We start from the raw sequence: 24,803 nt of genomic DNA, 5'->3' as shown, positions 1-24,803 counted from the left end.
AGGAAAAAAAAAAAAAAAAAAGAATGTCCCTAGTGTCAGAGAAAGGATGTGCCCAAAGATATACCGGACATGAAAGACACATTGTGAAACACAAAGGCCTCTGTAGGCTGCAGCCAGTAAAAGATAAGGAGGAAAAATAAAGCTATAGTGCTATGTTGGAACCATACTACACCAAAGAAAGAAAACTTTTCTGGTAAACAAGGGACCACTAAAGGCTTGTAAACAAAATATTGGCATAATAAGAGTTCAGATTAGAAGAATGGAGCCCTTATAAAAAAATAATGTTCAAGGCATCAAACTCCACAATTTTCTGAATCTAATAATCTCCCATTCACTGATCATTTTAACAACTTACTCCTTTCCTACTTCTATTACTATTTTTAGTGACTCCACCAATATGGATGATCCAGTCCCGTAGTTTAGCCGCCCCAACTCTTTGCCTCACTTCTAAAGATCTGTTCTTTCTTTCACTCCATTTCACTAACTCAGGTGTCATACTCCTACTCTTGATCCTGACATTGTCAAACATTTATTACTCCAAAATCTTTATTTTTTTTTTCCCATTTCCAAACATAACCTTCCGTGCCTTGAGCCCCTCTAGTTTAGTATTCTCATTCTGGCAATTCCTTGACCTTATTGAGATGTCCAATCCACTGAGTCCACTGCTTTTTTGCTATATTTCCTTTTCTTCATGTTTTGTCTCTAGTGACAGTTTAAAAAAAATTTTTTTTTTTCAACATTTATTTTTGGGACAGAGAGAGACAGAGCATGAACGGGGGAGGGGCAGAGAGAGAGGGAGACACAGAATCGGAAACAGGCTCCAGGCTCTGAGCCATCAGCCCAGAGCCTGACGCGGGGCTCGAACTCACGTACCGCAAGATCGTGACCTGGCTGAAGTCGGACGCTTAACCGACTGCGCCACCCAGGCGCCCCTCTAGTGACAGTTTATAGTCCATTGTCCAACATTATAATTCCTCACTTCTCTCCTTTCTTAATACATACTGGTAAAACCCCAAATAAATGATGTGTGCCTTGACCTTGATCCAGAACCACAGAATTATACTGGACAAAACACACAACCATGTTGACCTTTCACTATGAATTCATACTCAAGATGCTTAACAATCCTGTCACTAAACTCCAGTATGTTCACTTTTCTAACCTCAGAATTACTTTATTCATTTTTGTTTTTCATCAAACCTACGGCTACATCACCAACTTCCTTTATTATCTTCAGATATCTATGTCTTATCCAGCTGACCCTTGAACAATGCGGGTTTGAACTATGCAGGTTCATTAATATGTGCATTTTTCAATAAATATAGTGCAGTACTAAAAATGCATTTTCTCTTGTGATTTTCTTAATACCATTTTTTCTCTAGCTTACATTATTGTAAGAATACAAATATCATATAAAGGACATATATAAATAACATATGTTAATGAACTGTGTGTGTTATCAGGAAGGCTTCCAGTCAACAGTAGGTAATTAGTAGTTAAGTTTTTGAGAGTCCAAAGTTACAGGAAGATTTCCAACTGCATAGGAATCAGCACCCCTAACCTCCAGTGTTCAAGGGTCAACAGTACTTCATAAACAAAAATAATTTTACACAAACTCCCTTATCTTCCCATTAAGAAATTAACTTTATTTTTTTTTTTTATTTTTTTTTTTTTATTTTTGGGACAGAGAGAGACAGAGCATGAACGGGGGAGGGGCAGAGAGAGAGGGGGACACAGAATCGGAAACAGGCTCCAGGCTCTGAGCCATCAGCCCAGAGCCCGACGCGGGGCTCGAACCCACGGACCGCGAGATCGTGACCTGGCTGAAGTCGGACGCTCAACCGACTGCGCCACCCAGGCGCCCCAAGAAATTAACTTTAATATCAACTTGTTTTTATTGTCAGCAAAGGTTTCCAATTTTAATATTTGTTGTTTCACTCCTTTGATTTTCTTCTATACAAAGCTCTATTACTTTTATTCAATTTTGCTCAACTTTTACAACTGTATTATCTCTTCAATTTTTAAGTTTTTGTACCCTTTACATTTCATAGGGCATTATCTATTGTGTTTGTCTTGTAATCTTCATTTATAAAATTTGCTCATTTTTCACTTTTCATAGTCATAATTTGCTTATTCATCCAAATCTCATATAGCTATTTTAATTATTTCTATTAAAATATTAGGTTATGGTTGTCATATATTTTATGAACATGTCTCTCTGGCATGCTTTCAGTATCTACAAGTATGTTCACTTCTTTGCTTATAAGGACTTTGTATGGAACCTGACTGATCTTTTTCTATCGACAAATATTACATGAAATAATTTTCTCTCAATTTTTGGAAGTGAATGCTTTATCATGATAGTTTTTCTAGATTCATGCTCTATAGAACTTAAGCTGTTTTGGGGAAATCTTACAATGGCTTTGAATGTCTTTCTGAGATCAGCTGGGTTCTTCTCCATTCCCACATTTATCTGACATTTTTTATTTCCTTGGCTTGTATGCTATTATTACCCTGCTCAATTTGAAAGCTATTTCCAGAAGTTACTCTTCAATATGGGGTTTTGTCCTGAAAACCAATATGTTGTAGCCCCTTCAGATGTTAGGCTTCAAAGTCTCCCTCCCCCGTTGCAGCTACTATTCTCAAAGTGGGCTGTCACTCTTTCAATTAATATCTATGGTTAGAAATGTTCCTGTCTTCAGTTCAAGCAGATGCACTACTGCTTTCCTCGGTTTCCTCCTGCACAGAGTTAGAAAACAAGTCTTATAGTTATTAGAGAGCTGTCCCCTTCCACTCATACTTTGAGTCCATGGGGGATAACTTGTCTTTCAGTTTTGTTACAGATTATTTGTTTTGGTTTTACTATTTACTGGTCTGCTTTTATGATTTCAGGATAATTTAAACATTATACCAAAGCTGTTGCCATCACTCCTCAACTCTTTGTACTTTCCTTAAAATGTGTTAATACCATAACTCTACTGCTAATTACATCTTTAGCAGTATCTTAGAAGTTCTGTATTCTGTACTTTTATGACCACTGAGTTCAAAATATATTCAAATTTCCATTATTTCTCCCATGAGAACTTATTTATAGATGTATTATATTTGGGAGATTTCCTAGTTTTTTGTTGTTGTTGTTATTGATTTATAGTGTGAATCCATTGAAAACATCGCCTGCATGGTTTCAGTCCTTTGAAATATGTGGAGACTTGCTTTAAGGCTCAGCCTATGATCAATCTCATTAAGTGTCCCATATACATCAGGAAAGCATATTCTGCAGCTAGTGGTTACAAGATCTACGTACCAAATATGCTATCTTGTTTATATCGTTCATATCATCAGTATTAAAAATCCCCTATATTTAGATCTACATGTTTATATTATATAATTTTAATTGATGGTATTATGTAGAGACAAATTTGAGACTGCTAGATTTTCCTGAAATATTAAATCTTATTTTATATGAAATGTTCCTTTTCTTCTCTGATAGAGTACAGTGTAAGACAAAACCTAATATTAATATAGCTACAACAGATTTCATTTGGTTGACACTGGAACAGAGTATCATTTTCATCATTTTATTGTCACCTTAAATGGTTATTTTTGAAATAAGACATTATTGCTGTTTTTAACCTGAGAGTCTTTGTCTAATAGTTGTAGTATACACTACATTTACAGTTCTATAAATATGGATATTTAAATCTAATTCTTGCCCTTGTTTTTCCTTTTGGCCTTCTTACAAGCTCCATTTTCTCTCTTCCTTTTTTTTCCCCCCTCTCTCTTATCTTTTTAATGGTTTCATTTTTCTCTATTATGCATTCTCGGTGCAATTAAGAGCATGCATTCTTCTCAAAAACTGGTATGAATTAGAACTTTACTATTTCTCAAACAATAAAAGCACACTTAGAAGACTTTAGTTCCTTTATCCCTGCCCCAACTTTGAGCTCCTATTTTGGTGTAGATTATTTTTTTTTTACACATTATCTTAAACCCCACCAGATATCATTTTTTTTTAATATTTATTTTGAGAGGGGGGAGGGGTAGAGACAGAGGGAGAGAGAGAATCCCAAGCAGGCACCATGCTGTCAGCACAGAACCAGCTGGGGGGGCCCAATCTCACAAACTTCAAGATCATGACCAGAGTCGAAATCAAGAGTCCAGGGCTTAACTGACTGAGCCACCCAGGCACCCCTAGGATATCATTTTATACAGTCAACATTATTGCATTTACCCTTTTCTTTCCTCTTTAGTTCCTCTTGCATTCGCCTACTTCCATTCAAACTAATTTTCCTCATGGTGAAAAAACAATTCCCTTTAACAGGGATTTTGGTATTAGTCTGCTGCTCATAAACTCCATATTAGTTTGTTTGAAAATATATGTGACCTTCAACTTAACATGTATACATAGACTTCTATATTGGCAATTATTTTCTTTCAGCACAAACTATTATCTTCTGCCTTTGTTTCTGTTGAAAACTCAACCACTGTTTTTTCTTTTCTCTTTGATTTTAAGGATTTTTAAAGGTATTTTTTTCCTCTGGTTTCTTTTAATACTTTTCTCTTTTTCTTTGGTTTTCAGCAGTTTCCCTATGGAATAATACACATGGAATATGGTTTTCTTAATACTTATCCTGCTTTTGGTCCAAAGTGCTTCTTCAATCTGGGGTTAATAGCATTCCTTAGCCTTGTAAAATTCTTGACCACAATCTCTTCAAATATTGCTTTTGCTCCATTATTGCCTTCTTGCTCATTTTGGAATACATTACACATGTTAGAATTCTATATCCTATGTATTTATAACATTTTTTTAAACTTTCCCTCCATATCTCTCCATGCCTCTGTACTTCTGAAATATCTTCTAGTTTCCTATTTCTCTTCAGCTGTCATTTCTTAATTTCAGTTATAATTTTACTCTTAGAATTTCCATTTGACTCTTTTCAAAGGTATCAGTTTTCTGTTAAAATTTTCCTTCTCTAATTCCTTGAATGTGTTAATCCCATTTATTAAAGTCCACCTCTAATAACCTGAATTAGACCTTAGGGATTCTGTTTCTATTGCCCGTCTTTTGTTGTTTTGTTCTTGCTTAGTACCTGGACAGTCACAGTCTTTCTGTAAGGTGGGTTAATTTATTATTGAATGCCAGCCCTTGTGTATGAAATGTGAAGAGGAAGATTATCTGAATCTAGTAAGAGCAAAATCTTCAAAACTGGGTTTAAGTCCTTGTGACTATTTGGACTATTTCTAATTAATCCTTATTCCTTTACACATATGGGTACTGAAATTAAAGGCATGGGTTTTACCAAGATCCTTCAACTTTCTATTTTCTATATGTTTAGCTTCTCTGCTACTTTCAAATGAGGGATTTTGAATAACCCTTCCTATCTCCCCCACAATCTCCCAAAGAATAATGCATGATGTAGGGCTCAGAGCCATTGAAATAAGTAATTCCACCTGAATTTCCTTATAACCTGAGCGTAATGAAACGCTTTAGAAGGGACTCAAAATTCAGATTCAATAGAAGTCATAATTTGTCTTTTCATTAACCATAACTTTTAAAATATGCATATCAGAACATACAGTCAACAAAGGACAACTGACAAACTGAAAATACCAAGATATTCTACCTCATTCAAAATTTTTAAAAATGAAAATTAAGGGCACCTGGGTGGCTCAGTGGTTAAGCATCCGACTCTTGATTTTCGCTCAAGTCATGAGCTCTCATGGTTGTTAGATCAAACGCTGCATCAGGCTCTGCGCTGATGGTGTAGAGCATACTTGGGATTCTTTCTCTTTCTCTCTCTGCCCGTGCCCCATGTGCGCTTACACACTCCCAATCTTGCGCTCTCAAAATAAAATTTTAAAAATGCAAATTAAAACTACACACAAATAGGGGCGCCTGGGTGGTGCAGTTGGTTAGGCGTCCGACTTCAGCCAGGTCACGATCTCGCGGTCCGTGAGTTCGAGCCCCGCGTCAGGCTCTGGGCTGATGGCTCAGAGCCTGGAGCCTGTTTCCGATTCTGTGTCTCCCTCTCTCTCTGCCCCTCCCCCGTTCATGCTCTGTCTCTCTCTGTCCCAAAAATAAATAAACGTTGAAAAAAAAAATTAAAAAAAAAAAAAAAACTACACACAAATAAAATCATTTCTTATCTAGGAGACTGGCAAAACAAAAACACAAATATATGCTGTTGGTAAAACTGGGAAAACAAGCACTTCCAAACACTGCTAGTGAATGCAAATTGGTACAGCCTTTTTGTGAATTTGGCACTAACAAAATTACATATACATTTACCTTTGGACTCAGTCCTACTTCATGGAAATTACCTTAAAAATACACAACATACACAAAAAATACAAAACCACATGAACAGTACATAAATCCATATACAGCACCATTTGTAACTGTAAAATGCTGGAGTGTTCAGCTGAATGAGGAAGAGATCTTGGAAATGACAAACTGATTTTCTGGATATATTCTTAAGTGAAAAAAGGAAAATGGAAATAAGGAAATATACATTTTTCAAGTGAGCAAAGAAACAGAATAAACATTAGATAATGATGTGGATTACGTATGGGGGTAAGGAGAAACAGGACAGAATAAAGGGGAATGAGAATGGGTAGAAGAATTGGAGGATGGAAGTGACTTCTCTTTTTGTATAGTTCTTTTTTGAGCCATGTTATATTTCACACACTCTAACAAATATAAAATGTTAAACTCCAGTTAGTAAGTTGTTTTTGCATTGGTACAGGTTAGCAATTCTTAACACTTAATGTGTATTCTACAAGTAAGCCAACAAACAATATATGCTGGAACCTGGGGCCCAGGTTTTTCACTGACAAAAAAGTTGAGTTATGTATAAAGTGAAGGCTAGAAAGAAACTTGTGTTATCAGACAGTAATTAGCAGTATTAGTATGGATGTGTGTTTTTTATCAGTAAATGGGGGAAGTGTGTATATACACATTAACATAACCACATTATTTCCTAGTTCTGCCCACTGGCAGTCTAGGACCAAAGAAACCCCAGCAGCAATGAACACATCTGATGCTAAGATTCTTGATTTTTAAATATTCCTTCTCTACTTAGAAGCAGCAGTAGTTACCTTGGAGAAATGTGGATTCCCAGACTGTGGCTGAGAAAGTACAAAATGAGCCTTGATCATCTTACCAGAAAGTAAAGTACTCAAGAAGTGTTGGGGATATGTCCATTGGACACAAAAGCCAGACTGAGGGGCAATCACTGGCTAAATCCAGGACAATTTCAGCACCAAAATAGGGAATAAGTAATAAATGATACGTATTAAAATAAGAATTCATGAATCCATGCTGATATTTTTGATTTTTTTTATTTTCATACTGATGTTTAAAATGCAAAAATAAATAAAAGGATTAGAGAAGACTCATATTAGAATGCCAACTAATAAAAAAATTTGTTTTACATTTATTTATTTTTTGAGAGACATAGAGAGACAGAGTACAAGTTGGGAAGGGGCAGAGAGAGAAGGAGACACAGAATCCAAAGTAGGTTCCAAGCTCCGAGCTGTCAGTACAGAGCCCCACGCGGGGCTCCAACTCATGAACCGTGAGATCATGACCTGAGCAGAAGTTGGACGCTTAACTGACTGAGCCACCCAGGCACCCCCGCAACTAATAAATTTAGATAGAATAATGGAATACCACTATTTGGCAACCACCATAATAACAACTATTATTAGGCAAAATCATCAACAGATTTTAAATGAGGAAATAAAAGTTTGATGAGAAACAGGATATCCATATATTGGCAAACTAGCTCTCCAAAAGACACCTAATTAACTACAAAGGGAACAACAGTAACTCAGTGCAAAACCTAGCAGACACCACCTTAAACGAGTGATCAAACTGAACTTCATCAGTTAATTCTGGCTAGGTAGATAGAAGTTTCCTGAGAGGATGCCCTAAAAAGGAAACAATCACTGCTATGGTATTCCTGTCAAAATTTAATTTGGATCTAATCATGAGGAAACATCAGACATTAGACACACACATCTCCATACATACATACATTACATACATATATATACACCTATGTACACATACATGTTACATGTAATGTATATAATTATGTACAACATAATACAGAAGTGTGTACATGCATATAATGATAAAGCAAATACAGTTAAGATATTACCATTTGGTGAAATGCAGGGGAAGTATATAGGGATTTGTTTTACTGAAATTTACAAATTATCAAGATAACTGATAATAAAAAAATCCTTCCCTTAAAGATAGTGAGAAATCTGACAAGCAATGAAGTAGAAAAAACAATTATGAACATAATATCTCAACAATACTGAAGATATACAAAGGAGAACATAAATAATGATTACCTCTGGGTGATAACATAATAGTGATATTTTCTTACTCTACCTTCTAAAATTAGAACTTAATACTTCCTAAGAAAGAAAATTTTAGGAAATAATGGTAATGAATATTGCTAAGTCACAGAGAATGGGAGCAATAACTACAGCATTAATTAGTAAGACATTGGTTTTTCAGAGACTGACCAGTTGAGTGGTGGTGAAGTAGGTAGAAGAGTCAGGATATGTAACAGAAAACTGATCTTGCCATCTAAAACCAAAGCCCAATCAGCTAGGTTGATCCCCTTGTGGGACCCTCACTAAATCATTTAATCTCTTTTTAAATTTTTTTTTTTACATTTTATTTATTTTTGAGAAACAGAGACAAAGTGTGAGTGGGGGAGGGGCAGAGAGAGAAGGAGACAGAATCTGAAGCAAGCTCCAGGCTCTGAGCAAGCAGTCAGCACAGAGCCTGATGCGGGGCTTGAACCCACAAACTGCGAGATCATGACCTGAGCCGAAGTCGGACGCTCAACCGACTGAGCCACCCAAGCACCCCTAATCTCTTTTTAAAGAAAGAACACATTAGGTGTGTTTTCTGACAAAGTAGTTCTGTGTCTTATGCAAGATGATGTTTGCAAAAGAAGTGGAAGAGGGTAATATTTTACCAACTGGATTTAAGAATAAGTGCAAAATTGGAGCACCTGAGTGGCTCAGTCGGTTAAGCGTCCGACTTCGGCTCAGGTCATGATCCCACAGTTCATGAGTTGGAGTCCTGTGTGGAGCTCTGTACTGACAGCTCAGAGCCTGGAGCCTGCTTGGGGTTCTGTGTGTCCCTCTCTCTCTGCCCATCCCCCACTCACGCTCTGTCTCTCTCTCAAAAATAAACATTTAAAAAAAAATAAGTGCAAAATGAATATAAAAAAATACAGTTCTGAACAACTCTGAAACTTTTGTACATTTGTTAGATTCATTTCTCAGATTCGTTTCTCAGATCTACAGAAGAACACAAAACATAAACCGTCCATTTATGGAAGTTGCCTGGTTGATTCCCCACCTTTGCCTGTAAATGTAATTTTAAGTTGGTCCCTCTCTTTTTACATTACTTATTTCACTCATTTAAATGTTCATTTATTACATCATTATAGATGGTTCTTCCCAACCTCCACATCACAATTAACAGTAAGTCACCTCAAACAAAAGGCAGATCACTGTGATTAAAAGCAAGTATCCCCCAGCTGTTTTGTTTTTTGTTTTTCAGCTATTTCACTCATCAAATGACCTGATCTTTCTGTGCTTCTTTTCTTATCTATACAATGTTATTACCTCATTCACAGATTTGTAGGCATGAAATAAGTTGGTATTATAAAACTTCTAGAATAATTTCCTGTTTAGAGTGATGGTGATGAGGATGATGATTAAAGACAGGCATCTAGCAAGCAATTAATAACTAACACACAGTTAATTCTCTCTAAAGGTCCATTCTCTCTCTACAGGACTCACTTTTAAAATGCTACTCCTGGGGCGCCTGGGTGGCGCAGTCGCTTAAGCGTCCGACTTCAGCCAGGTCACGATCTCGCGGTCCGTGAGTTCGAGCCCCGCGTCAGGCTCTGGGCTGATGGCTCAGAGCCTGGAGCCTGTTTCTGATTCTGTGTCTCCCTCTCTCTCTGCCCCTCCCCCGTTCATGCTCTGTCTCTCTCTGTCCCCAAAATAAATAAAAACGTTGAAAAAAAATAAATAAATAAAAATAAAATGCTACTCCTCCTTCAAGACAACGCTGACATGTTGCCTCTTCTTGACACCTTCCCTAATGATTCCACAGTGAAAAGTACTCATTTTCTCAAATATTCTATTGTTACAGCATTACCTACTTTTTAAAGTGGCATTTATGTGTTGTATTATGCTATTTACATATATTGTATCCACTAGATTGCTTTTAAGTTCCAAAAATGGAATCCTTCTCTTTACACTGCAGTAGAGCCCCATATATCTTATACACAGCCAGTGACCATTAAGTGTTTAGCTTAAACAACTTAATGTCAGGCCCTTCTGTTTTTGACATTGATATATATTTGCGCAGTATGTGTATAAATAGGTTCTACTGACTATACAGATAGTTGACTTCTTTATAGTCTATATTGAACATATTACATAGGAAGAAACCTAGATCCAATAATTTTAAAAATCCATTTTAATAAATTGCCAAGTTCAAGATAGCAAAACCACAATGACCCTTGAGATGCCCAGGGTCTAATTATCTAGCAAGGAAAGAGTGGAGAACTACTTATATTGCTTCAACAAAGGCAAGAAATTTCACAAGTCTCCTGAGAAAATAATAAAATCACAACTGAAGATGTATGGACACCCAAACCAGGAATCTACTCAAGGTATTGGCTATTGAAGGCTGAAAGGACAGTTTACATTACATAATACACAGAAGTTATACCTAATAATATCTTTTAGATACTCTATCATTTGTACTTTTGTGTCTTATGCTTTTCATCTTCTGGAAATTCTAGGTTTTGACTTAGAGGTCTAGTGAGGCCTAACAGACACAGAACAATGTGAGATCAACTATTATTTCAAAAAGTGCTGTCAATCCAGTTAGAAACACCTTTTAACTACCCTATTACTAAATTTTACAGGCTTCTAGTGCTTTTTCTTTTTAGTATTGTTTTCTAATTTCATTTTCTAAGAAGCCATTGTAAATAAAAAATAATACTAGAAAACACACCTGGAACTTTCAAAACCAGTTTCTATACCAAGCTTCCTTACCCCAGTTTTAATGAAACACACCTGCTGGTTAACAGAAATTCAGTTAAGCATAATTTCATCCCTCCACTTTAACCTTCACGACGACCTAGGAAGTAAAACTTTTTTAACGCCATTTTACAGATGACACAGTAGAGGTACAAACCAATTGGTAACTTTTCAGTCTGTGGGCTAGTGAAGAGCTAAGTAACATGTCCGAGGTTAAGCAACTAGCAAGAAACAGGGCAAATTTGGCTCTAGAATTCAAGCTCTAGCCTTCTATTCCACCATCCTACAACATACTAGACAAATTAAGTTTAAAAATTTTTTGACACAGATGAAAACTGCCAACATGTGGCCAAGTTTTCATTTAAATAGTACGGTCTTAGGGGTGCCTGGGTGGCTAAGTGGGCTAAGCTCCCACTCTTGGTTTCAGCTCAGGTCATGAGGTCATGTTTCTGAAGGTTCCAGCCAGAGTCCCGTTGTCATAGCAAAGCCTGCTTAGGATTCTCCCCCCCCCCCCCCCGCACCTTCCTGGCTCACTCACTCTCTAATAAACTTTAAATTGTAAAGAAATAAGTAGTATGGTCTTAGAAAACAAGATTATCTGTTACCTACTCATAAATTGCAGCTCAAATTTAATCTGAAGACCGTTTACTTTCTGATCATACACTTACTGTTAACCACGTGACTAACAGCAACATCACTGGTAATGTTTTATGCATAGATAGAGCCTGAAAATCCACAAAATTCACAGCACTACACCGGTTTTAGGAGTTTACATATAGCTCAAGAAGGAGGAAATAACGTATTGTCGTGAAAGTGACCAGTAAGCAATGTGGCAATATTACCAATACCTAGATTTTATTTTGTATTTTTCTCTCAAACTGTCTAAAATACTTGAACATAAACCCATTCCAGTCCTATTCGTCTTTTTTAACATCATATCCTATTATTCTCCCTTATTTGTCTTTAAACACTTCGAGGTTTTCCCTTAACACTTATCCAGAGGGTCTTACAATAATACAACTAAAACTGTCCTAAACGCCTGAAGTTCAATTTGCTCCTTTAGAAAATGTAACAAGACATAGTCCGGCATAGCTGCATCCTGAAACTTAACAAAAGATAATAGTCTACGAAGATAGAGCCAAAAGTGTTTTAACAAACAAATGGAAAAACCACCGCTGCGGTGGCCCAAAGGCTCCAGGAGGTTGGTGGCCGCGACCTTCCGCCAACACCCGGAGCCCGATAGGCCTCGATCCCCCCACTCTCCCCGCAGGCTCAAGGCTTAGCTGAGGTTTGCATACAAAAGGACCGGGCCTAGAACAGCTTCCGTCACTGCCGGAATTCCCAACTTGCTGGGGGAGAGAAGAGAAAACAGAGGCGACGGGAGGGTCCTCTCCGAAGAAGTGGCGGACACAAGGCCGGCAGGATCGGGAAACAGCAGGCAATAAAAGGCAATAAAACTAACCCAGACACAAAGAAGGGCTAAGAGTGACAGAGTGAGTTGCCCCGGGGGGGTGCCGAAGCACGCAACGCGACACCTCTCGCTCGCCGGAGGGGCGCGGGGTCAAAGGCCACCCGCAGAAGCTGCGAGCACATTGGCTGGCGGAAGAGCGCGCAGGCGCCCGGGGTAGGTCCCGTACCCGCCGCAGCCGCGTCTGCGGGGCCCTGAATCTTCCAGCTACTCACCAGGGAATCCGGCCACCAGCAGACGATCCAGCCAGAGCCGTGAGGGTAGAGAGAAGAGGGAGAGCGGGTGCAGAGAACCCGCGGCCTCCCGTCAGCGCGCCCATCCAGCCCCGCCTCCCCAAAGACGCGCGCTGAGCGTTCCTGCAACCCCGAGGGGGCGGGGCTTTGACGCCGGGCTCCGCGAGCCAGCGAGGTGCAGGCTTCCCCCGCAGGGGCTCCTCTTATCCGTCAGGGCCTGAGGGGCGTGGACGAATGAGGGGAGAGCTTTTCTGGGCGTTCTGTGCGGGTGGAGAAAAGGGGTGGAGCGGGTTCTAGCCGAACTCCCAACCTCCCCCTCCAACAAGAGATGACCCACCCCTCTCTTAAAAACAGGTCTTCTGAGGTTTCTCTGAGAAAGTCTCACTGATCCACTGATCGAGGGCAGCTGGTCTTGATGTGGCCTTCCAAAGTTGCATTAACTGATGTACACCGGTTGTTTTCATGCTCTTTAAATTAAGGAACCGTTTTTTGTCTTTTTTTAAAAAACTAGAACTTTTCTTAAAGGCCCTAAGTAGAGAATCAAAGATGACATTTAATTTGCAAATATATTGTATAAAGTCACATTTGTTCTGAAGTAGAGAAATGATTGAAAACAATGAGGCCGGTGGGAAGAACAAGTACTTTGGAGACAGGTTACAGCTGAAGGTTTCCATCTTACATCAGCCTCAGAAGCCAAGAGAATACCGTATTTTGTTTGGTGACATGGTAACAAGGAAATCCTGACTCACAGTCTAGAACTTACTGATGTGAACAATTTTGTAAGGGCTATCTTTAAAGTCAGACTAGATTTTTTAAAAGGAATGTTCATTGTGAAATATGCATATATGAATGTATCCCGTATGTGCACATTTTAAAGAATAATAAAAAGAATACCCTGCTACTCACTACAGAGCTAAAGATGCAGAATACCAGTATTTCTGAGACCTCGGAAGTCCCTTTCCATCTCCCTCCCAGACAGAAATAAACATTATGCTAAATATTGTATTACTTATTTCCTTGCATTTTTGAATATAGTTTTATGTGTATAATTCCCTAAAAATATAGTTATCCTGGTGATGTAGATTTTATAATGAATCATACAGCATTTTCCCCCTCTAACTTCTTTTGTCACTACACATTTGGGTTTTGAGATTCATCTATACACAGATACATTTCACATGGACTAGACTGGCACATGATTATCCATAACACCTGTTATTTTTAGAGTTTAAAATTTTTTGCCTGGTAATATCCTCTTTTAATTTGCTCTTTGAATTTACATTAACCCCTTGCCAATGAAGTTGTGCAGCTTATAAATGCTTAGTGGCTATTTGGGTTTCTGTGGAATGCCTGTTCTCAATTTTGACTCACTTTTTATAGGCTTGTTGCTTTTGAAAATTAATTTGTTAAAAAAATTAATTTGTAGATAATCTTTATATATTTTTAAAGCTTAAATACTTCTCTGTTGTTAGTTATATGTGTTTCAAATAGCTTCTCTCAGTTTGTGGATTGTATTTTAACTTTCTATGGTCTCTTTTGATGAACAAAAGCTGTATATTTTAAGGTACTGCTAGCTGATAACAAATTGTACATTATAATTTCATGCTTTTTGCTTTCGTGTTTACAAGAGGCTTCCCAACCTTAGACCATGAGATATTCTCTTTTGTTTTCTACATTTTTGAAGTTCAATTATGAAATATTTTCAGACACAGAAAAATACAGATAACATAGTGAACACCCATGCACTCTACATAATGAAAATTTTTTCAAGCCCCTCTTTCTTATGATTCTTCTTTAAAATTGCCTTAGCTACTCTTGGCTCTTTGCTCTCTCATATAAACTTTAGGATGAGTCCATTAAGATCCATAAAAAACCCTATTTGGATTTTGATTGGAATGGAATTGACTTTATAGAGTAACTTAGCAAAAAATGTCTTATCAGTGAACATGGGACAATTATCCATTTATTCAGGTCTTTTACAGCCTGTAATGCTTTGTATTTCATTAAAATTTTAAACAACTTTCATTACACAGGGTCTTAGATTTTCTTCCTAAAATTGGAGCTATCCTTCTTTAAGTTACATTTTCTAATTGGCTATTAATGGTTTATAAAAAGGGCACCAATTTTTGTACATTGGTCTCATATCCACAAAATTTTGCTGAATTTTTTGTGTTTGCTTTGTTACTTTGTTACCTCTCTGGATATTTTATGTAAATAACCATGTCATGTATAAATAAGGGTAATTCTTTTCCTTCTTTTTCATTTCTTTTTTTTTTCTTTTTTTTTTTTTTTAAATTTTTTTTTTCAACGTTTTTATTTATTTATGGGACAGACAGAGACAGAGCATGAACAGGGGAGGGGCAGAGAGAGAGGGAGACACAGAATCGGAAACAGGCTCCAGGCTCCGAGCCATCAGCCCAGATCCTGACGCGGGGCTCGAACTCCCGGACCGCGAGATCGTGACCTGGCTGAAGTCGGACGCTCAACCGACTGCGCCACCCAGGTGCCCCCCTTCTTTTTCATTTCTTAAACCACTTATTCATTTTTCTTTTCTTTTGTATTAACAGGACCTTCAGTACAATATTTTAAACTTTTTTTTTTTTTTTTAGGGGAGAGACAGAAGAAGAGAAAGAAACTATCCCAAGCAGGCTCCTTATTGTTAGTACAGAGCCTGATGTGGGTCTCAAACTCACGAACCCAACCGTGAGATCATGACCTGAGCCAAAATCAAGAGTCAGATGCTTAACCAACTGAGCCACCCAGATGTCCCATACAACGTTAATGGAAATAATGATAGCATCTTTTATCTTGTCCCTGACTTTACTGAAGTGTTTCTAAAATTTTATCATGAAATAATGCTTGCTATGGGCTTTTGGTAGATACTTTATCAGGTTTACTAAGGTTTCTATTTATAGTTGCTAATTTTTAAAATCAAGAATGGTTATTTTATTGATTTTTTCTTCATGTTTTGAAATAATTATTCCCTCCTCTAATATTTTTATGGGAGTTATTATATTAATATTCTGATGTTGAATAAAAGAAAGGTTATTTTATTTTATAAATATATCCAATGCATGCCTACTTCTTAAAAATGGTTTGATTATGCCTGCCACCATAAATAAATTAGGGTAAATAGATTCTCATTGCATCACTTTTTCTACCCATCAGTTTCAATGTATAACAATATTTATAAATTGGATTGGGATCACAGCTAATGCCCCATCCTATAAGTCTTACTGTTCTATTGGTCCCTTATCCCTTGCTAATGGCAAGAAATGTTGAAATATCACTTATAGAGACAATGTTATCCTTTTTTTTCACATCACTTTTTTTTTCAAAATATTATTGTGTAGATTACTTATTGGGAGGTATGGTAACAATATTTTGTCGTAATGATCACATATATTTTTACGTGATAAGTCTTGAATTTCTCAAATATAGGATGGCTATAATTCCTGCCAAGTTCAATTGTCTATTTTTCATATATACTTTAACTAAAAAAAGTAGCACTGGAAAATATGCCATTCATTTAAAGATGGATTCCCAGAAGGAAAAACATGAGAGCTGCATGTAAATTGATTTTGTGTAGTAAAGTGACATTTTAAATGTATTGCATCAGGGTGGTCGGGAAAAATGGGGAGAAAATAATCCAAATTTTCCTTATCAAATTCTTGTTGAGAACTATTCTAACACATTAAACTAATAGTAGCTTTTGGCTTCTCTGAATTACTATTTATTATTATAATAGTCTCTACCTGACAAGATCCTCGGGGTTGATCTTATCTTGCTACTAGTGAAACAGCATCCATTTATCTTTTGGCATTAGCAGTAAAGATCCTTCTCCTTATTTCCCAGGCTTGTACAAACTTGTATACCTACAGTCATCCTTTTCCCTGTCTCAATTTCAGTGAGCCTCAGAAATACACAAAATATACAGTGTGTGAGGAGGTATACCAGTTAAGACACGCTTTAGTTGCATAAAACAGAATACTAAAATAACAGTTCACATTTGTAAAACAGAGAAAATATTTCATAAAACTGAACTAAATAGCCTGCTTGGAGTGTACATTGTGGGCCCTGTGGTTGTGACTATCCCAGACCCTATGTGGTAATTTCTAAGGTGTTAAGGAGGTCAATATCCTGCATACGTGTAACACATTATTGGCTCCCTGAATGAGAAGCTCTTCCCTAGCTAATTAAATTCACTTCACCACAACACATCACCACATAAGGAGTCTTCAGGGAACTGGGGTTCCAGCAAGTATGCTGATGGGATGATGGAAGACACAGTGCATGCTCCTGTGGCTTGTGGATAGTGTGAGAAGTCATCCATTAAGGGAGAGGACTAAGTTTGGACAATCTCCTTATCAGTGCTGTATAAGTCTTCCATAGACTAGGATTATTACTCAGTTCTGCATCTTGTAATTTTATCTTATAGCCTGGTGCATGTCTTTCTAGTTGTTTTTTTCTGTTGAAGTAATGGGGGATATGGAAAAAGGTGAGACATCAATGTCCTTTTGACCATGAGAAAGAAGTTTTGACATGTCTCTTTTATGTTTGGCTAGTGAAAGTACACCACTTCATGCTTTAAACTCTATATTCTGTTTTATTACAGTCACAAGAGGACTATCAGAATTGTAGTAATAGAATTTAAATCCAGATCTGTATATTCCAGGAAGAAGGGCTTTCTGAGAGTGCAAGTTGATTAAGTGCATAACGGCAGCTGGGTCAAGTTGTAACTAGTGGGGCAGAATGTCTCACCGGTCTTTCTGCTTTCATATGTAGATTTTCCACTCCCCTCTTTTCTGTACTATGTTATTTCATGGTAAACTCATGAATTTATCATTAACCATAACTAGCAAATAGGTATGTGGCCTTAAAACAGAGAATGCTGCCCTCAGGACTGACACTCTCTTACTTTGATTTACTAGGATTCTAAGTTGCTTTAGAATTTCTACTTGTATCAATTTTTAAAATTGATAAATTGGTGGCAATAATTAGAGAGAGAGAGAGAGAGTTATCTAAGTGTTTAAATTGAAACAAGAAAGGAATTTGTATCCTGAAATTTGGGAAAAGGGAATTTGAATCCCTTACTGCACTATAAAAGACTACTGTCTCCTTGACAGCATGGATTTTGCCCTTTTTATATGTCCAGAGCCACAATAGTTATTGACATATAACAAGAATACAACAAATAATTTATTCTGGGGATAAAAGAAGAAAAGACTAAGAGGTTACTTACTCATTATTATTTAATCCTACTTTCTGAGATATACTGTTTGCTCTAGTCCTAGAACTGTCTTTACTGTGTGTCACCTGAATACTTAATGTCTTTTTCCCCTCCAGTCCTTGAAGTTTCATTAGAATCTGCTAGATGTATTATGTCATTTTATCCCTTTGTTCATCACTCCACTTACCTGACATTTCTTCTCAGTTCTTGTCCACATCCTCTCTTCTCAATGTTAGATTTCTTTTTTGCAAGCAAGAGAAACTGAATCTGGCAAACTAAAGCTCAAATAGAATACAGCAGGAAGGTAAAGACAGGAAATTAGGCAATGGGTGGGAACCCAGAAGCACTGGACTATTGGGAGCACAGCCTGACAAAACAGTACAGATTAAGGCACTGATGTTTTCAAGTGCGCACTGACCTCTCAATATCATTGACACCACCATGAAGAATTTCTCAATTCTGCCTGCATTATTTGCCTTATTTATTCAAGATTCAAGTCTTTGTTGGGAAAAATCTGATTAGCTGAGCCTAGGCTATATGTCTGTATCTTCTCAGCTTCCTTGAATGGAAGGCAGTTCTTTTGACTTCCTTAATGGGAAGTGGGGCACAAGACACACACTATAGTATTCCTCCAAAACCAGAAGGATTTTTGGATCCTAATAAACAAACAAATGCAATTAATCCCAAAACAAAAAGTTCAATTATTTATTATGTTATACTTCAATGTTCATGTAAAGTCTACCTTCTCCATGACTGTTGTGTCACACTGAATGGTCCATTTTTAATCTCTATTACATTTATAGGCAGTACTATGAAACACACCAATAATTTATTAATTAAATTGTCGTGCCATTATTTACATCACATTTTGCTTTATAAAGGTTTAACTAGGATCTTGACACCATTTGGGATGCAAAGAATATAACTCCCAAGAAGTCCCCTGAATAGAGGACCAAAGCCTCCACCAGCTGATGGCAGCAGGCAATTCAGAGATCTAAACTCTTATCCATCACCCTAGTGCTCTAATATTTCACCATGTGCATCCTGAGATCTTGAGTACCTACCAGTCTTGACAACAAAGAATCCAGTCTAACTCTCTCACATAAATTCCTGAATTGTGACACAGGTCAAAGAAGAAACTGGCCTTGAAAGGTCATGTCTGTAACTCAGAGCTGTGTCAATTTCCTGACCTTGTAGTGGCCACAGGGGCTAAGGTGCCTTCTTTACTCATTAGTAGAGGTTCTTCTAGGATTGATTCACACCCCAGTATTAAACTCAACTGCTATGTTCTCAATGCTTATGTCCTTTCAAAATATGTTGAAACCAAATTCCTCAGGTGATGCTACCAGGAGGTGATGACTTGTGGAAGTGAAGACTTTGGAGGTGCTTAGGTCATGAAAGAAGAGCCCTAATGAATGGCTATAGTGCCTTATAAAAGAGGATCCAGAGAGACCCCTTGCCCCTTTCTGCCATATGAGGATAAAATAAGAAGTATATGACCCAGAAGAGGGCTTTCACCTGACCATACACCCTAATCTTGAACTTCCAGCCTCCAGAACTGTGAAAAATAAATGCCTGATGTTTATAAATCATCAGGTTATCATATTTTGTTATAACATCCCTAAACAGACTAAGAAACCAATTAAATAGGCTAAGTCCTTTTGACAAAACTCTTTTCATTTCTGATTTCAGCACTTGACCAGGTCATAGCACTCCAAGTGATGGAGATGGGAGAGTTCCCGTGTCATTACCTTCCATACAGAGGTAGTAGAACATTCACTTCTGGTCGATTGATGCTGCTGAATTGAATGCAGTACTGACTGGGTATGGGCCATCTCTGCTGGCAAGACACTATTCCAAATGGCAGTTGAGACAGACGCATGTCTTTAGTTGAAAGCTGAGTCGACAAAGGGGTAACAGCACTTCCTGAGTGGGGAAACTACTCCATATAGCTTGGTACAGAGCCTGTCAGTGTTTTAAGGGAAGGAGTTTCATGTGTTGTGATTGAGCGTTAGTTTTATACCCTAACTAGCAAATCCCCAAATGTTGTACTACTTATAGTCCAGATTTTACAGAGTTCTTTTCTAAGGCATTAGGGTTTGGGTTTTTCTTTACCTTTCCGGGATACCATAGATTCCTAAACCACATCGACCTAACCTTTCTTCTGCCAGAAAACCACAATCTCCTGATTAAAAAAAAAAAAAAAGGAGCAGTCTGCAAAGTCACTAAAGGGAAAAAAAAAGGCTTGTTATTTCTTAAGATAGATGAGCCCACTCATCCTCTATTTATATAAGAGAGAACACAAGTCATTTTTCTCAGCAGTGTCTGCTGCAAGGTGATTTTCTGTGCCTGCTTATTCTAAGAAGTAGCTGGCAATTTCTCTTGCTAAAAGAGTAAAAGAAAGAACATGCATTTATTCTCTGATAAAATATTCCTCTATTAGAGAACGCAATTAAAAAGCAGGTCTGTGCCTTGTACATCTTTTCTGCCTCCCACAATGTCAAGCTCCTTGAGCACAGATGCAAAGATGTCTAATTCACTGCTGGGTCTCCAATATCCAGCATGTAGCAGGTGCATGTGGTAGGATGAGTAATGGTCCCCAAAGAGATCTAGGTCCAAATCCTCTGAACCTATGAATGTGACTTTATATGGCAAAAAAGATTTTGCAGATGTGATTAAGTAGCTTGAGATGAAGACTGTCTGTGTGGGCCCTAACTATCACAAGTGTCCTTTTCAGAGTCAGGGAAAGGAAAATTTGACCGAGAAGGCAATGTGGCTCCTGAGCAAAATGCCACGCTGCCAGCTTTAAAGATTGGGGAAGGAGCTGCAAGGGAAGGAAGGAAAGGAAGGCAGCTCTAGAATCTGGAAAAGGCAAAAACAAAACAAAACAAAACAAAACAAAACAAACAAAACAAAAACAAGCAAGCAAACAAAACACAAAAACAAAAAACAGATACTTCCCTGAGCCTTCAAAGGGAAAGTGACCAAGCCAACACCTTGGCTTTCAGCCCAGTGGAACTGACTTCAGAATTCTGAATTCCAGAACTGCAAGAAAATAAAATGAATGTTTTTTTTTTAAGCTACCAAGTTTGTACTAAATGGTTCCAGCAAGCAAAGGAAACTAATACAGTGTTCAATAAATGTGTTGAATAAATAAAACAATATACAGTGAGGATTCAGTAAATATTATATTAATTATAAGATACCCCGGTTGGTATAAAAATGGTGTGTGAGAAGAAAAACAGTAGATGTATTGTTTACTCTTCTTTTTATTGTGGACGTTAAAATGCTGTTTTGGATGTGAGAGAATTATCTGTCAAATGTATGTACAGAGTTAAAGTTAATCACACTGATCTAACTTGGGGTTTTGATTCATCGAACCGGAATCTTATTCCGGTTGTTTTGGCTGTTTTATTTTGTTGAGATTCCTCAGTATGTTAGTTTTATAATAATTGATTTTATTTAAATATGCAATTATTCACAGCTTTGGGGATGGTGGTGCCTACTGTCAGAATTCATCAGTTCAGAAGAAACATCTGCCTTCTAGGAACTTGCTGTCTAGAAGATACAGAGACACACAGCATGTGGTTTATATTAATTATCCTCTTACCACTCTATGGGCTACTTCAATTATATTTGTAGATGTCTATATTTTCTTTTTTTAAATCATTTATTTATTTATTTTTGAGAGAGAAAGTGCAAGAAGGGAAGGGGCAGAGAGAGAGAAGGAGACAGAGAATCTGAAGCAGGCTCCAGGCTCCTAGCTGTCAGTGCAGAGCTGGACATGGGGCTTGAACCCACGAACCATGACATCGTGCCCTGAGCTGAAGTCCAACACTTAACTGATTAGCCACCCAGGCACCCCAATGTCTATACTTTCAAGAGTTTGTGCTCCTATAAGGCGGGCTTTCCTTCATTCATCTGTCTATTTTTATAGCACCTAACTCAATGCCTTTCAGATAGCAAGTCTTAAAACATGTTTTTTTAATTGAAAAGAAATTAATGGCCAGAAATTCATTCTCTATGACTCAGTAAAAAACAAAGCACACAGCACACGCATTTATTTATTCATGTGTATGATAAAAACTTGGTAGTAACATTTTTATGTTCCTGCTTCTTTCGAAGTAAGTTATTTGAGTATGATGTTTAATCATCTTTTGGAATTAAAAAAGTGCAAAAACAAAGGCAGAACTTACCAAATTACCATTTATGATCCCACAGCAAATAAAACAAATAAACATGTATTCTCTAAACACTCTCTTAATATTTCATGATTCATTAGAAAAATATAATATGCTCCCAGAAAGATTAGAAACATAGTTTTACACATATATTTTAACTGCTTTTATATGTTTAAAATTCATTTCAAAGTATAAAATATCTTTATTTTGCAACATTAACTTTTCTATTTTGTACAACTTGTTCATAAAAGTATAGAAGAAAATATCAAACGAATTAGAAAGTACAGACTTCAAAAACTATTTTTCAAGTGAGTACCAATGATATTTAGTGCATTTAAAAAAACAAGATAAAGAAATTTTTAATTGGGTTTACCAAGGAACATAATACGTTGGCTTCCCCAATATTTTTCTCCAAAATTTCCCTTTCGATTTTGATTTTCTCCTATATGTGTTCAAACTCCCCAGATGATTCTTATCTTCCTAGTTCTCCCTGTGGTATTTTTGCTCCAGGCCTGAGATTTCTATTCCCTCCAGTTCTTGCTGTGGGAAGCCCTGTGATATTTCCCACCTAAACTAATCTGCAGTTCTGAACATTCTGACTGGGGGTACCTGGCTTAGGCTCATTAGCTCTCCCTTTGATTACACCAGACTTGCATCTACTGGTGCATCTACTGGTGAGTGTGAGAGGATACCAGAAGTCAGCTGGACAGCAGGTTTTTAGTAGAACAATCTCTTCTACAACACTCCAAACACATGGTAACTATACTTTGCTTGGAAAGCAACAGACTCCCACAAAGTCAGGACAACTTGCTGCAAATTTTCCCTCAAAGTCTAAACGAAGTCTATCCCTTCCATACATTGATCCTAGGCCTTTTTTTTTTTTTTTTTAAGTTTATTTATTTATTTTGAGAGAGGGAAAGAAAGAGAGAGAGGCAGAGAGAGAGAGAGAGAGAGAGAGAGAGAATCCCAAACAAGCTCCACACTGCCAGTGCAGAGCCCAATGTAGGGCTCAAACTCATGAACTGTGAGATCATGACCTAAGTGAAAATCAAGAGTCAGGCACCCAGATGCCCTAATCCTAGCTCTTTTTATGGAGCTGCAGAAAATACTATAATCTCTCTTCTAGAAGAAAGCCCTAAAAATAAATGAATATGTTTCTAATTTTCTGTCCAAATTTTTAGACAGGAGCATTTGACCCCTTTAAAAATCCTCTGTGACTTTGTAGCAGAATAAAGAATTAAGTTGCCAGTAAAGAATATACTCTTTTTTGGAAAGTATCCTTTTCTCACTTATCCTGAGTTGTCAGTATCTAGAGGAAAGAAAAAAATCTCTAATTCTTCACATCACCTTCTTTAAATATCAAGTTTCTGGTGAACACAATGCTGGGTGAACTAACCAATGTAGATAGCCCCCTTCCCATACAACATAGAAATGGAATTCCGAACTGTTTGGTTTTAATATATATCAGAGCAGAGAGAGAGAGAGAGAGAGAGAGAGAGAATACTTTTAAGGGTCAAAAACAAAGAGAATTTGAACCCAAACAACAAAGGCAACAATATAATGAGTAACAGCAACCACCCAGTAGGCACAGACTATTTTAGAAAATCTACTGAAAACTGTTCAAAGAAACAAGGAAAAAAGACAAGACTCAGGCAAATATGAATGAATTTTTAATGGATGGTGGTTACATGCATTTCATAGTTTTGAGCATATGGAAATATTTTATAACATAAAACATTAAGGATATATGTTTACTGTACTTAATAATATGAAATGCATGCACCCACAGTCTGCCACCTCCCATTCCTCAAATTGTGGATAGGACTGTTGCACTCATGCTGATTTTTACAACTTTCTTAACACCGTGTGAATGTGTGCCAAGCAAACTGAACCAGATCAGAAGAGAGTAGGTGAACAAAGATGTAGCAGCTGTTAATGTCCAAGAAATTTTCAGAAAAAAGCTGTGGTTTCTTAAAATGAGCAAAAGGGCCTACTTGGATTGATGATGCAACCACTGTGGGTATTCAGTTTCAAAACCATATGTTTATGGTAAACATTTTGCACTTTTTTCGTGCTGTGCTTTATATGAAAATGAGTTTGTACAGTCATTTAAAATGTTAAATATACTTGAAACACTTCAAAAGAAAACGAAAACAACTAAGGAAAATCTCAGAGGAATCTGGGGTCACTTGGTAAGCGAGTGTAGTTTTATTTAAATTACTTTTTATTTTTTAAGTTTTTAATTCTAATTCCAGTAGAGTTAACAGTGTTATAATAGTTTCAAGCATATAATATAGTAAGTCAACAATTCTATACATTACTAGGTGTTTAGCATGATAGGTATACTCTTAATCCCCTTCACCTAGTTTACCCATCCCCCCACCCACCTCTCCTCTGGCAAGTATCTGTTTTCAGAGTCTGTTTGCTGGTTCCTCTCTCTCTTTTTTCTCCTTCACTCTTTGTTTTGTTTCTTAAATTCCACATATGAATGAGATCACATCCTATTCGTCTTTTTCTGATTGACTTATTTCACTTAACATTATACTCTCTAGCTCCATCCATGTTGTTAAAAATGGCAAGACTTCGTTTTTTATGGC

At 37.2% G+C, this 24,803-nt stretch overlaps 1 protein-coding gene across 2 annotated transcripts in view; it reads right to left on the bottom strand.

Annotated features, from left to right (window-relative positions):
- Positions 1 to 12,933, bottom strand: part of MANEA (mannosidase endo-alpha) — a 69,910-nt gene extending 56,977 nt beyond the window's left edge. The window contains exon 1 of one of the 2 annotated variants that reach the window (XM_025925389.2): positions 12,778 to 12,933. The gene's annotated coding sequence lies outside the window, so the exon portion shown is untranslated. Of the gene's footprint in view, positions 1 to 12,556; positions 12,705 to 12,777 lie in introns of those variants that run through there. The other variant, XM_086707436.1, reaches the window with a different exon arrangement.
- Between the last annotated feature and the right edge of the window lie 11,870 nt (positions 12,934 to 24,803).

This window comes from Puma concolor, chromosome B2 (genome assembly GCF_028749965.1).
Source record: "Puma concolor isolate L17-30 chromosome B2, mPumCon1.1.hap2, whole genome shotgun sequence".
Lineage (NCBI taxonomy): Eukaryota > Metazoa > Chordata > Mammalia > Carnivora > Felidae > Puma > Puma concolor.
This window is presented reverse-complemented; position numbering and strand designations above follow the sequence as displayed.